Here is a 15,000-nt window from a genome sequence, read left to right on the forward strand (position 1 = left end):
ATACCACCTTGCTTGATGCTGAAATCCCAAGGAAATAAAAAAAAAAATCCTCTAAACTAAAAACGTGCGTGTTTTCTTGTTTTATTTTTATCCTTTCACCATCCTAACCCGATGATCTGACCTACATAACATCCTACCTCGACGTTAATATACCTTATCCACCCTGTGTTTTTTTTTGGAGGGTTGTTGAGGAAAGAAGCTTCCAATTAAAACAGAATAAGCTGCTTTAATGGTCTTTAAATTGACAAGTGAACAATGATTTTAGTATTGGTATCTGTCAAAGGTCCTAGAAAATCCTCAGTTGATAAGGCCCAATGCTTCCAATTAGGAACAGTGCAGGTCTGCAGCCAATAATGATTTCTGGGTCCCCATAGAACGGCTACAGACACTTATTGCAAATTACTGACAAAAAGCTCTACTGTATTGATGAGAGGAAATACAGGAGGCTTTTTCTGTCCCCTTTAGGTATAGATAATAATGAGAAATACTGAAGTTTTGACTTAGCCTTTTTCTCTCTCCCTCCCTCCGCTCTTAAAGCGGTGTTTCATTGATGAGTGAGTGAAAAAAACTCCACCTCCCACTAGTTTAGGTATCTGAGACATTTCTTCCTGTATTTGTTACATGAAGGCCACTAATTTGATGTCAGCCTCAGATATGTTTCTCATCAATAATGTCCCACAATTGCCTTATACGACTGACACCCTGCAAATCAATCATTCCTGCGATAACTGACACACCATAAACATGATGTGTATCTTTATCTGGCCTGACAAATATAAAAATAATGAAGACAATTACAGGGAGCCTTTGAAAAATATATATACTGAGACGCATTAAAAAGTAAATGGATCCTACGTCCTTGTAATAACAGTAACAAGTCAAAATGAAATAATCTGTCGTTTTCAATGTTACACGTTCTGAAATATGGTGTGTGCCTAAGGTAAACAGGCAAACAGGAAAATGTACCTTTGAATAAAAAAACAAATGTGTGTGTATATACAGTATATATATATATATATATATATATATATATATATATATATATATATATATATATATATACAAATGCAGAATAAAGGTGTCACTCCGGGACTGCGAAAAAAACGGTATTTTACTGGTGCATGTCAACGCCGTTTCGGGAATGCTCCCGTCATCAGGACACTGATAACAGTGCAGTGAAATAAATACATACCAGCATGCTGAAGCTCACCCCTCTGTCTGGCGGTCCGCCGTCCGGGTCTCCGCTACAGCTTCCAGACAGGATACCGGAAGTGACGCGTCTCCAGCGCCACGTGGGACACCATCCAGCTGCCGGGGGAGTACTGTGAAAGAGTTACAAACATTAAACCAATGTATGATGTGTACAAACAGTAAACCAATGTATGTGTGACTTATACAATAATAATTATGCTTATACAAAAAGTGACATTGTTGTAGACTAAAGTTACAAAAATCAATTGATAAATGATAAAGTGCATGTGCCATATATATATATATATATATATATGTGGTGTGTGTGTGTGTGTGTGTGTGTGTGTGTATATCTATCTATATATATATATATATATATATATATATATATATATATATATAGATATAGATATAGATATAGATCTGATAGAAAATAGTGGCATTCTGAGACTTTAGAAGTTATTCAAATCATATACTACATTCAAATAAAGTGCATGGTGCATAGAAACCAAAGTTTCGGGGTACACAGACCCCTTGTCAAGGTGCATAAACCATAGTGCAAAGCAAATAGCAGTAGAGGAAAGAAAAGTGTCTATTCCTCCAACTCTGTGTACCGTGCACGGGTCAGGGACCGGAAGCCATTACTCTCACTTCCGGTCAGCTTCCGGGTGATATGGTCATTTGGTCTTCAGCAAGTTGGTTGGCAATCGTTAGGTCGACATGGTTCTAGGTTGACATGGGTCAAGGTCGACATGACTTTAGGTTGACAGGTCATTAGGTTGACACAAGCATTAGGTCGACATGGTCTAGGTCAACACTCAAAAGGTCCACATGGGGTTTTTCACTGTTTCCTGAGCCAACATGTGCCGACAGGCTGTATTTCATGCCCTACCATCCACTCAACTTTTGACTGTTGACCTAGACCATGTTCACCTAATACTTTTGTCGACCTAATGACCTGTCAACCTTAAGCCATGTTGACCTTGATCTATGTCGACCTAGAACCTTGTCGACCTAGAACAATGTCGACCTAATGGTGTTGACCTAATGACTGTCGACCAACTTGCTGTAGACCAAATTATCCCATTCCACTTCGGGAGCCTGACCCGTGCACGGTACACAGAGTTGGAGGAATGGACACTTTTCTTTCCCCTACTGCTATTTAAGGTAAGGGGTCTTACTTTGCTTTGCACTATGGTTTATGCACCTTGACCAAGGGGTCTGTGTACCTCGAAATGTTGGTTTCTATGCACATGCACTTTATTTGGATACATGATTTGAACAACTTCTAAAGACTCTGAGTGCCACTATTTTCTATCAGATCTACATTCAGTATGCAGGATGCACTGGAGCAGTTGCCAGTTGCCCAGGGAAGGGTGAGTGCCTCTCCAACAAGCGGCTAAATATATATATATATATATATATATATATATACACACACAATATTCAATGGGGCAGCACTCACAGTATATCCCAGAAGATGGGTGCCATCCTAGGTTACCCAGCCTGGGGTCCGAAATACAGCCAGCAGATGAAGGCACTTCCAAATAAAGTGATTTGTGTGATCAATCAACGTTTCATGGTTTATTCACCGCATCATCAGGATACTGCTGACACGGTGAATAAACCATGAAACTTTGATTGAATTTACTTGGTGGTGGTATAAGTGCCTTGAGTCCTACTGGAGACATAGCGATATAGAGATAGAATTATTATTATTATAATCTGATTGAATAACCTTCAATCTACACAGATTTGCATGATCTGATCATATTATTTATAACAGGATTAGCCTTTGTTATTAGTTTCTTCTGTGCTACAGTATATGGTTGGATGGTTCCTGAAATTTGTAGCTAAACAATGTGTGTACAGAACATTCTTTTAGCTTCTTTTAATCCATATTAGACATGTTGCTAGAAATTTTTCAACAATCATATCCCATGCTGGTAGCCTTTTTTAGAAAATATATTTATTAAGACACATACGCCCCCAAAAATTCGTATTTTCATAGTAAAATACAAACCTTTTAGGCATATTCGTATTTTTGGCATTTACTATGCCAAAAATATGCATATTCGTATTTATGGCACATTCGTATTTGTATTTGCAAATATGAATGTATACGCCATCGACAGAATACAAATAGGAATCACCATTCAAAATAATGGTGATTCGTAATTTACTAAACGGGCGTATTTTCAATACGGCCGGAAATTAACGGCAAATAGCGGATACGCCCACTAATTGCCGGCCAAATACGCCTGGAAAATACACTTCATTTTCCAGGCGTATTTGGCTTCACCTTTCATGGATCAGTCAGATCCATGCAGGCTGCAGTGTGTAAATGTAAGGAATATATAAATAAACAAAACAGAGTGGGGTCCCCTCCCACGGCCATAACCAGCACCAGGCTGAAAGAGCCGGGGCTGGTTTTAAAAAATCAGAAAACCAGCTAAATAGGGCTTCGCTGTATTTTTTTAAAACCAGCCCCAGGCCCCAGAGCCTGAGCTGGTTTCCAAAATACAGGGGACAAAATGACTCGGGTCCCCCGTATTTTAAGAACCAGCCCCAGGCCCAACCAGCCAGAAGGGTAATGCCACAGCTGGGGGAGACTTATTATACAAGTCCCCCCGACCAAAGTATTCATCCCTGTCAGCCTGGCCAGGGGTCCTGGGGGAGTGCCCCCCCCCTCCAGGACTTATTTGGCCAGACTTATTGAAGCCTGGTGCTGTCCTCGATGCCCCTGGACGGTGGACATTGAGCTGATAAAATGGTGTAAAAAATAGAATTAAAAACTATTGTCTAAAACTGTGGAAATATGAGTCCCAACAAGCCTCCCCCGCATGCTGGGACTTGGAGAACCACAAGTCCCTGCATGTGGGGCATGAAAGGACCCGCTGGCATTTGTAGTTCCACAGTAATAGAAATAGTAAAAAAAAAACACTGACACACATTCAAAATAAAACTTTATTACATCCAAAGCCCACACATACTGATACCTTTCTTGAGCCAGTAGGTAGCCCTGAGATCCTGGTGATCCTGGGTCCGGGGTCCGCTGATTTGCTTCCACATGTCCCCCTAAGAATTGCTACGGACCTTGGAGCCCAGATCACCGGACCCTGGACCCCGGATCGCCGGACCCCCCGGACCCAGGATCACCGGGATCACCGGACCCAGAGCTACCTACAGTCTCAAGAAAGGTAAGTATCAGTATGTGTGGGCTTTGGATGTAATAAAGTTTTATTTTTAATGTGTGCCAGTGTGTTTTTTTTTTACTATTTCTATAACTGTGGAACTACAAGTGCCAGCGGGCCCTTTAATGCCCCGTATGCTGGGACTTGTGGTTCTCCAAGTCCCAGCATGTGGGGGAGGCTTGCAGGGACTCATAGTTCCACAGTTTTAGACAATAGTTTTTAATTCTATTTTTTAGACCATTTTATCAGCTCAATGACCACCACCCAGGGGCATCGAGGACAGCACCAGGCTTCAGCCTGGCCAGGTAAGTCCTGGGGGGGATGACCCCTTTATTGGGGGGGTCCCCACTCCCCAAGGACCCCTGGCCAGGCTGACCGGTCACAGGGATGAATGCTTTGGCTGGGGGGGGGGCATGTATAAAAAGTCTCCCCCCGGCTGTGGCATTACCCTGCTGGCTGGTTGGGCCGGGGGCTGGTTCTTAAAATACGGGGACCCCTAGTCATTTTGCCCCCCGTGTTTTGGGAACCAGCCTCGGCCCTGGGGCCTGGGGCTGGTTTTAAAAAAATACAGCGAAGCCCTATTTGGCTGGTTTTCTGATTTTTTAAAACCAGCCCTGGCCCTCTTAGCTTGGTGCTGGTTACGGCCATGCCGTTTTTTAAATGTATTTATTTATTATTTTTTAAACACTGCAGCCTGCATGGATCTCACTGATCCGTGCAGACTGCCTTTACAAATTCGTATTACGTGTACGAATGAATCGGGGATAACAAAGCAGTCGTATTTGACTGCTTTGTAAATTCCCCTCTGGAATACAAATTTGCATACGGCTAAAACAGCCGTATGCAGTCGTATTCATTCATATTAGGAATACGAATACAAAAAATCGTATTCTTTTTCAATAGAGTAATTTTATTATTTTAAAGATAGGCATTTACATTTCAAAAAAGAATAATAAACTAAGACATCAAGAATAGTTGTCTTATGGATAATTCAATGTTATCATAACAATGAACAATATTCCTGTAAAAAAAAAAGAAAAAAAATATATAAATACACCCAACACAATAAAATAAAAAAATAAAAATAATAATTTATTAAATACATAAATAAATATAATATATACTGTCCCATCCAACCCTGTTCCTTAAAATTAGAAATATCATCAAGAAAGAATATTTTCCTAGTGAAGTCATATAGTTTTGTAATGAACGACTATTTGGCATCAGTGGTTGCAAATTTAAATAGACAGTTCCACATTAGAGTCATTCGGAATGTATCAGCATAAATTGAGTTAATCCATCGATGCCATACTTTATCATATTTAGACAATTTGCCCCTTATTATATATAATATGCACCTTGTTCCTGCACCTTGATAAAAGTGCCAGTTGGCACAGAAACGTCGGTCAAACCAAACGTGGTCTCCATTTATTTCCGAGTGCCGCCATCCCCCCTCTCCTTATCATATATATATATTTTTCATGCTGTAAAGTAGAATTGACCAACATCTTCCATTCTTTAAATAATGGACCTGACTGTGCCATCCAAGCGCGAGCTATACAAACCTTTGCTAGGGCAGTCAGGTTAATGACATCCATAGTATCATCCCTATAAAGTAATTCAGCATCACCTGCACCTAACAAACATACCCTGGGGGTAAGATAGTCTGACGGGATTCCTGTGACTATCAAAGCAGTCTTAATTTGTTTCCAAAATTTCTGAACTACAGGGCATTCCCACATAAGGTGCCAAAAGCCACAATCTGCCCCTCTACATTTCGGACATTCAGCTGAATCTCTACCACCAAATTTGACCAAGTGCTTTGGAGTCAAATATGTTTCATATAATATAAATAATTGAATCTGTTGAGTCCTAATTGAAGAAGTGGCAAGGGATGGAAATTCCCTAGCAGCATCCCATTCCATATCATTAAGGGTACCCAGATAAGTCTCCCAGCTCTGACGTTGAACCTGCATAGTATCTGTACAATGTTCAGATATTAAAAAGGAATAGGCCACAGAAATACTCCTTTTCTCTCTCAAATTTAAAATAAACTTTTGCAAAGGCGATGTAGCAATAGTAGGGGGAGAATCTTCAAATTGAGCTTGTAGGGCATTTCACAGTTGTAGATAATGACAAAAAAGTGTACTTGATAAATTAAATTCCGCCTGTAGTTGTTGGAATGTTTTCAAAATACCAGAATTATATAATTGACCTAATGTCTCAATTCCCCAAGGAGTCCAGACCTTGACACCAGAAATTTTCCTTAATCTTGGTAACCGACGGGAGTAACAGAGAGGAGTGTCAGGGTCATAATCACAATATTTAAACAAGACTTGAATGTCTCGCCAAATTTTAAGGGCCTGTGTAAGAATAGGGGATCCTCGAATAGAGGTTTCACTACTCAAGAGTAATTGAAGCGGGGTTCTACCAGAAGCAGTATGCTGTATAAATGCCAAAGATAAAGGATCAGGTGATTCATCCTGTAACCATTGTCGAATATGTGTCATTTGCGAAGCGAAGTAATAAAATTTAAAGTGTGGTAAAGCTAGCCCCCCCCCCCCTCTACTTTTGTTCTAGTTAGATTATCAAGCCTAATTCTTGGACGTTTGTTTGCCCAAATTAAAGAGGAGATCAAGCCATTCAGTTTACGGAAAAAACTAGTAGGAATATACATTGGAGAATGCTGGACCACATGTAACATTTTTGGTTGGGGTAAACTGCCTCTAACAGTAACAGGCAGAGTGAATCTAAAAAATAATCGTATTCTTAGTAAATTTCCCCCATACAGTTTCACTGATCCATTCTTTTAATTCCATTTGTCCATTATTCAGCAAAATAGTATTCTGCTCTGAAATAGTATTTTCTAAAGTTTATACAATTTACAGTCTATGGGGTTCGGCATTTTAGCAGATCAGCAACTCAACTGGTTATGAATGGAATCGGGTCTGTTTTGTGTCCGAGAATGCAGCTTATTTACTATCTTGTCCTTATTTACTAAGCTGCCATGTTCTCGGGATTCATATTTTCTGATGGTGAAATCATTCATATTTGGCTGCCAAGTTTACCGGTAGTAAGACACGGCTGACCACAAAGCATTGCACAAATCACTCAGATCAGTGAAATGCCTCTATGTGTTAAAAAAAGTTCAATTTTAGAAAAAAGCCCAACCAGCTCCAGGCTCTTTAAGCCAGTGATGGTTCTAAAAATATGGTGGGCAAAAGATGTAGCAGTCCCCCATATTTTTAAAACCAGCACCAGTCTCTACTAGTCAGTAAAGTAATGCCACAGCTGAGGCACACATTTATACTGGTCGCTTAAGCCATCGCTTTAACCCCCAAATTATTCAACCCTGGCTGGGGTCCCTGTTGGAGGGCCAATGTTTAAGCCCATGGCTATGCCCGGCACCCCTGGGCGGTGGGTGCTGTGTTGATAGCATATAAGTGTAAAAAGTAGAATAAAAATTATGTTTGACTGTGAAACTACAATTCCCAGCAATACTACCCATATGCTGGTACTTGGAGGACCACAAGTACTGGCATTCAGGACATTAAAGAGCCACTGGTACTGGTAATTCCACAGTCAAACATATACAGTATTGAAATAAAAACAACCCTTGAAAGTAAAAGTGTATTAATCATTCAAACACATACTTACCTATATTGACATGTGGCCCCTTAGTCCACTTGTCCAGTAGATACCTCTAAAAAATTCTCACCTAAATCCAGCGTAGATGGGTCCTCTTCAGTCCATGTAGGCATCCACAGAGTTAAAAATAACAACCTGCAAGAAATCCAAACCCTCCAAACTTCACATGGGTTCGCTTCTGACTGCCAAGGTCCCATGCTGTCACTTATAGGAACCAGCAGCCAATAAAGGTGCTCCGCTGAGCTATTAGTCAAAGCAGAGCTCACTCCAAACAATGGAAGACTGAATAAATCCCCATTCTAAGCATACTTAAGAACTTTGTGGTTAGCTAAAACCACAAAGGTTAATTACATCAGACCACAAAGTCAATAAGGTCAGATCACAAACTTGACCTCATAGACTTTGTGGTCTGATGTAATAAACCATTGTGGTTTTAGCTAACTGCAAAGTTCTCACTAATACTTAGAATTGGGATTTTTTTTCATTCTTCATTGTTTGGAGTGAGCTCTGCTTTGACTGACATCTCAGTGAAGCTCAGCCAATTATGCAAGCGCTACTAAGTGTGCTCCCTGATTGGCTGCTGGGTCCTCTAAGTGACAGAAGTCACCCGGGGACTCAGCAGTTGGGAGTTAGGAACCTACGTGAATATATGGGTTCCCTTCAGGTGAGATGATTCACATTTTTTGTGGTTTGTTGTTTTTAACCTTTGGATGCCTACATGGACCAAAGAGGATTGATCTACACTGGATTTTGGTTAGTATTTATTTTTTGTATTTACAGGTACCATTAGGATTCTGCTGGACATGTGGACTGAAGGGCCACACTTTTTTACACTCAAATGTTATCAACTTGGCAACCTCCACCCAGGGTGTTCTTCAGCCCTGGCTCTTGGGAGCTCTGGACCATTTTATTGGGGGAGTCTCCACTCCCCCGAGACCACAGCCAAGGCTCATTAGTTGGGGGGTTAAAGCCACAGAGGGAGAAACTGGTATAAATGTGTTCCCTGGCTGTGGCATTACCTTACAGACTAGTGGACCATGGTGCTGGTTTTAAAAATATGGGGGACCCCTACATTTCTTTTCCCCTATATTTTTGTAACCAGGACCAGGGGGTCATTCTTATTAACTTGGTAAGCTGTGAAGCTCACAGGTTACTGAGTCCCTGTGACACTGCCTTGTAGCCACGGCAAAATACCAGTGTTGATGTTGTGCGCAGTGGAGTCATATTTCTGCTACTGCAAAAGGTTTCCCAATGGCTGTCGCGGAGAGGATTTGTTAGCAAAATAAGTGACATGCATTTGTAATTTGTAATAGGGGGTAATCACTCAAATGCATTCATGTAGCAACCTTTACAAGGGGTGTCACAGCTTGTGACATATGCAGTTAAAATGATTCTGGCATTGTCCTTCCGACTGCTATGCTGCACGACCATAGGGCTATTTGGAAGGGCCATTTTTGACCAATGTCATCCGATAGTACCATCTTCATACACAAGCAGTGGGTACAGGGCCAGCAATAGAAGTCTTGGGGCCCGGGGTGAGGGGGGGGCAGCTGGGAATCGCCCTGTAACTTGCTGCTCTGCACAAGTCCACAGGAAGAGAGGGACAGGGAGATATGCCAGCAGTTTATACAATTTCACAGCGGTGAAAATGAAGGTCTCACATGATCATAGGCCAAGCCCCTTAACCATGAGACCATGCCTCTTTGGTGCAAAAAAATTTGGGAGGTATGTATATTTATACACACTATGCCACACTGTAATGCCCAGAGATTATTCCACACTGCAGCTCCCATATATTATGCCACACTGCATTGCCCACACATTATACCACAATGTAGTCAAAACACATTATGCCACACTGCAGTGCCATCACATTATGCCACACTGCAGCACCCCCCCCCCCACACACACACACACTGTAGAACCCTACATCATTCTAGTGCCCTACATGTTCTCACAGCAGGAATCATGTTGTACATGCTCGTTGTCAGAGGATTAAATTAACAATATAAGCAGTGCCGCATATAGCATTGTAGGATTACCCTGGGTAGGATAAGTTACCCACAGAAGAGATCACAAAAAATAGGGTGTCTGCAGCCAGGGGCAAATTTATACCTCAAGTGGCCATATGCAACATACCAATTTGGAAGCGCCTCCCCTCAACCTATCCATAATACTATATTTTTGGTGTTGATTGCTGACGGCACCGATATAATACCTTGGCGTGTGCAAATTTATACCTCAAGCGGCCATATGCAACATACCAATTTGGAAGCGCCTCCCCTCAACCTATCCATAATACTATATTTTTGGTGTTGATTGCTGACGGCACCGATACAATCCCTTGGCGTGTGCACAGTCTATCGATAAATGATCAGCTGCGAGAACATCAGCATTGCGTACATGTGTTACATGTAATGTCCAAATTTTTTTATTTTTAGCGGTAGTCGGGCAGTGCTCATCTGGGAACATATTGAATGGCCAGGATATCTTTTTGGGGCCTCGGGAACTCCTGGGCCCTAGGCAGTAGCCTAGGCTGCCTTGTGCAATATCTGCCTCTGTCTGCAACATTATCCTGATGCTCAGAGCAGTGTCCCAATGAAACAGTCAGGTCCATGTATTTTTCACCCCAACCACAAAATTACCAGATAAAGCAGCCATGTTGAGTTCACTACAAAGATTAAACTGTGAGAGGTTGGTCATACAAGGGCCCAATGCATATATGGGAAAACTAACACTTGTGTATGATATACCCTATGTAGAAAGAGCAACATGAAGAACATCCTGCCCGAGGAGGAACATCCACGTAGACCAACTCGGTTGCACTGCATAGGTCAGATGGCAGGTTTTGCAATCAGCGGAGGAACACATTACAGGAATAGCACCCAGTGGGTTGGATGTACACTGTTAGGGAAACAATACACATGGTAAAACACATTTGCAGTCAACCAATGGAACGGGAAAATTGGGGTTTTATTATTTTGATAACAATATAAAGGCCCTGGTCATATGGGAGCAATATGGGTGGGTGTGAGAATATGGGGAGCACACTCAAGTCCAATGGAAATCACTTACCGCTCATTTTCCTGATTTACACATTTATAAAAAGCTGATCATTTTGTAACTTGTATTATTGTATGCTGCGCATGTCCCACGATGGTCTTGTCACTGAGAAAAAAAAATATGCACAAACTGATTGAGAGCCAGGTACCATTTGTGAGAATTAAAAGGATGACGAATATTGTAATGATAGGAACATTGGTCTTGAATTTCAGATGGGAATTCTAAAGGTTTTTTCAAAAATTTTGTATACACACTCTCAAAACTCAGCACAGAGACAATTTGATGTACCACAAAATACTCTACCCAGTGGTTTCCAAACTATCTTCAATCATGTCATCCTAGATTATTAGCATTTTTTTTTCATGGCATCCTAGGATAAAAGTTTTTAATGGATAAATTTGGTGGAAGAAATTAACATTAAGTAAATTGATCCTACCTGACATCCTTAAGGGCCCCATACATCAGCAATCACAATTTATGGATTTCCAGATACAAGGATTTTTTGGCCAGATAAATGGATTTTACAATCTATCTGACTTTGCCCACACATTACAGATGTATTTCAGTGATCGGCAGATTTTTCCATCTATAGATTGCATCTTCATATCTGGAAATTTCCCCAATCGATTGTCATTTCAGCTGTTCATAATATAAATAGATGAAGAAGACGAATTGGGAATGCCCACACATATAAAAAAGATCTGCAGATAATACCAGATTATTAAACATGTTTAAAAACCTGATTAAGCAATCGATTGGCGATTTTGATTGGGATTGCCAAAAGGGGGACCCCACACATCTAAAATTAATTGTGGCAATCATCTCCATATCTGAAAATTGTCACAATTAATTGCTGATGTATGGGGCCCTTTAGGGTCAGTTTTATGGTGGTGTACCTTTGTTCTGATTGAAGCTTTATGATTTTCTGCTATTAGCACTGGTTTTACCTATCACTTTGACCATAAGTAATTTGATTTGGTCCTGGACCACCAACCTGAGGCACTTCAAGAGCATTGTGGCACCACAACAGAAATCTTGGGACCCTGTACACTGATATCTCTGGGGCTCCCTTAAGCAGCAGATTTTTATTACATTGTATAGTGTTTTTTTTTATTATTACAAAAAAATAGATAATTAATATTCACTATGGAATGTAAGGGCAGATGGGAGAGTGCAGCAGTGTGCATCGTGTGGGCAGGTGGGTGGCCGGTCAGTGCCTTTATAAACCTTTGCTAGGCGCTGCACTGCCACAGCTATGCTTACAGCCCCTAAGAACCTTGGGGCTCCTCACAAGGTTGAGGCCCAGTATGGGTGTCACCTTTGGCCGCCCCTGTCACTGGCCCTGACCACAGGGTGCCTAGGCACACAATTTGGGAAACAAAAAAGGAAAAAGAAGAAAGTCCCAAGGCTCAAAATTGGAGTCCGTGCAGCCACAATGTTGATGGAGGATCACTGGAATACCTCCATTGTAGAATTTGCGACGAAAGAACAATATTGTTGGTGCTTGACTCCGTGATGTAAATCAGGTGTCCGATGGTGATCAGTGTCTATTTTGTGAAATAAAAATAAAAGACAAAGTGTAAATTTCCACAATTTCTGTAAGTGTACCGAAAATGAGGAGTGAAGGAGGAGGATGGATCTCTTACCAAACTCACATGGGGATGGGTAAGATCACATGTATAAAGGTTTCTTTATATAGGGACACCTTCAGTGTTATTCCAGAAGAGAGGAGTGATTTAGTTTGCGTACCGTACTCACAATAATATGGATCTTTTGACTCCTATAAAGGTAACTTTATTCTCGTCCACCTTCTCCTGACGTCAAAATCAAGTGGCTCAATTTGGGGGTGTAATATAGAAAAGAAAAAGCCATTTGAATGGCAAAGGATTCATAAGGAATTATGAAACAACAGATGGCATGGGACAGATACCATTATCAACAAATTATCTACTGATTTTATAATATATATTTTGGCATTATATTGGGAAGGCCAGCATCTGGTAATCTTATTTTGTTTGCCAGAGGATCGTAAGACTTACTCGGAAGTTACACATCTATACAATCTCTGTTTTCTTCCGACCGTTCGACCGACCGTAGACCCATCGGACCATCCACAAACAACAGCCGATACGCGCGTATACACCTGTAGAATTTTACTTGCGACGTCCGATGTACTCCCAACCCAACCAGTCGCAAGAAAAAGATTGTACCACCGTACACACTGTCTCGATTTGGGCTATTGACACGTCATATATGAACAAAATTATCATAATGGGCTGGGTTAGGGCATACTTATAGCAAACCACTATATAGATGGGTTACGCGAAATTAGTCAGCCGGTAGGGTGACTGAACTTCTATATAGACGGGTTTGCGTCTAAATTTTAGTTAGCCGGCAGGGTGACTAAAGTTCTTTATGGATGGGTTATGCGACTAAATTTTAGTCACCCTGCCGTCTGACTAAAATTTAGACGCAAACCCATCTATATAGAAGTTTAGTCACCCTGCCAGCTTCTTAAAATTTAGACGCAAACCCATCTATATGTGCTGTAGGAGAGATCATGCAGCTATGGAACACCCACATGGGCTGTTCCAGGTTTGGCAGTATAGTCGCAAGGACGGCAGCATATCGATCGAACGTGCGTACACACTGCACTTTTGTTCCAATATAGGGCCGTCCTGTCGGATGAATATTAAACAGCAAGAACCTTCGACCGGCCGAGTATGGACGGACAAGACCGTTTTTTGCCGTTTATCGCTCGTACGGGACAGCATACACACCTATACAATTGAACGGCCGTCTGACCCAGAACAGAAAAACGGCCCGACAATTGTATATATGTGTACCCAGCTTTACAGTCACATGACCACTGTTCCTGGAAGACACCACTGCCGCTGTATGAGCAGGTAAGTCACTGATGGGCCACCAGGATGATATGTAGACATTCTAACTTGTCAATATTTAATCACAGTCTTTATAATGACTGTTGGCCTGGTCATTGTCAACATTGTCAACATTATGACCATGTCAACATTCTTGCATTCACATGATGACTGGCAACTTTATGATTGTCGACACATCATCCACAGACCCTTAAAGTTTGGTAATAAATAGGATTTCTACACAAGAGAATAAGCTACGCAAGACAACCCATTGCTAATTGAATATTCCCCTTACATTCCACGTTTATGTGCAACAAACAAAACCTCACTAATACAACAGTCTCTGTCTGAGGACATAAAAAATGGTCCTACACATGTTCCTAAAACAATTGTTTATGCCAGGTGACAAATAGAGCACCAATCAGAGTAAAAAAATAATTCATATATAGCCAATTGCAAGCTTTTTGCTCCTGCTGTCAACTACCATCATCATCATCCACTATTTACATGTGCTCTTGGCCACTTAATAACATGCCTTTCCCAGACAGATTTGCATTTTTTTCCAGTTTGAATGGGATCACATTTATGGGAACATGCCCTTAATATACTTGGCCTATGTTAGAATGCCCAACCAAGCTCAAGCAGTGGAAGATAAAGAATCATATAAAATTGTATGGGATGTGTTCATATTTATTGCCCTTTATAGTGAAAATTCACACAGCTTTGTAATCGTTCTGCATCAGCCCAAAAAGGCCCACATGCCTCATTTAAGCAGTCAGAAAGCAAACAGGGATAATACAAGAAACAAATTTAGACATACAAGGGATAACATCTTTCAGAGAGCCTTTAACACCACACATGTATACAGCAGAGAGGATCATTTAATAGGGCAAAACTCAAGTAGGGCATTGGAACCCACTTTGTTGGTATTTCTCCTTTTACTGTTATCTCTGAGCATGAGTGTGGTATATTACACAATGTCAACATTTATCAGGTTGACACTATGACATTGTTGAAATTCT

General features: G+C 41.1%; 1 long non-coding RNA gene across 10 annotated transcripts in view; it reads right to left on the bottom strand.

The window, feature by feature from the left end:
- Positions 1 to 15,000, bottom strand: part of LOC146026446 (uncharacterized) — a 94,283-nt gene that overhangs the window by 41,336 nt on the left and 37,947 nt on the right. For 7 of the 10 annotated variants that reach the window (XR_014454456.1, XR_014454454.1, XR_014454450.1 and 4 more), the window contains exons 3-4: positions 10,787 to 12,643; positions 1,193 to 1,322 (exon numbers count right to left, since the gene is read on the bottom strand). This is a non-coding gene — a long non-coding RNA (uncharacterized LOC146026446). The remainder of the gene's footprint in view (positions 1 to 1,192; positions 1,323 to 10,786; positions 12,644 to 15,000) is intronic. The other 3 variants (XR_014454455.1, XR_014454452.1, XR_014454453.1) reach the window with 3 other exon arrangements.

This window comes from Crinia signifera, chromosome 8 (genome assembly GCF_055691185.1).
Source record: "Crinia signifera chromosome 8, ASM5569118v1, whole genome shotgun sequence".
In the NCBI taxonomy this organism is placed as follows: domain Eukaryota; kingdom Metazoa; phylum Chordata; class Amphibia; order Anura; family Myobatrachidae; genus Crinia; species Crinia signifera.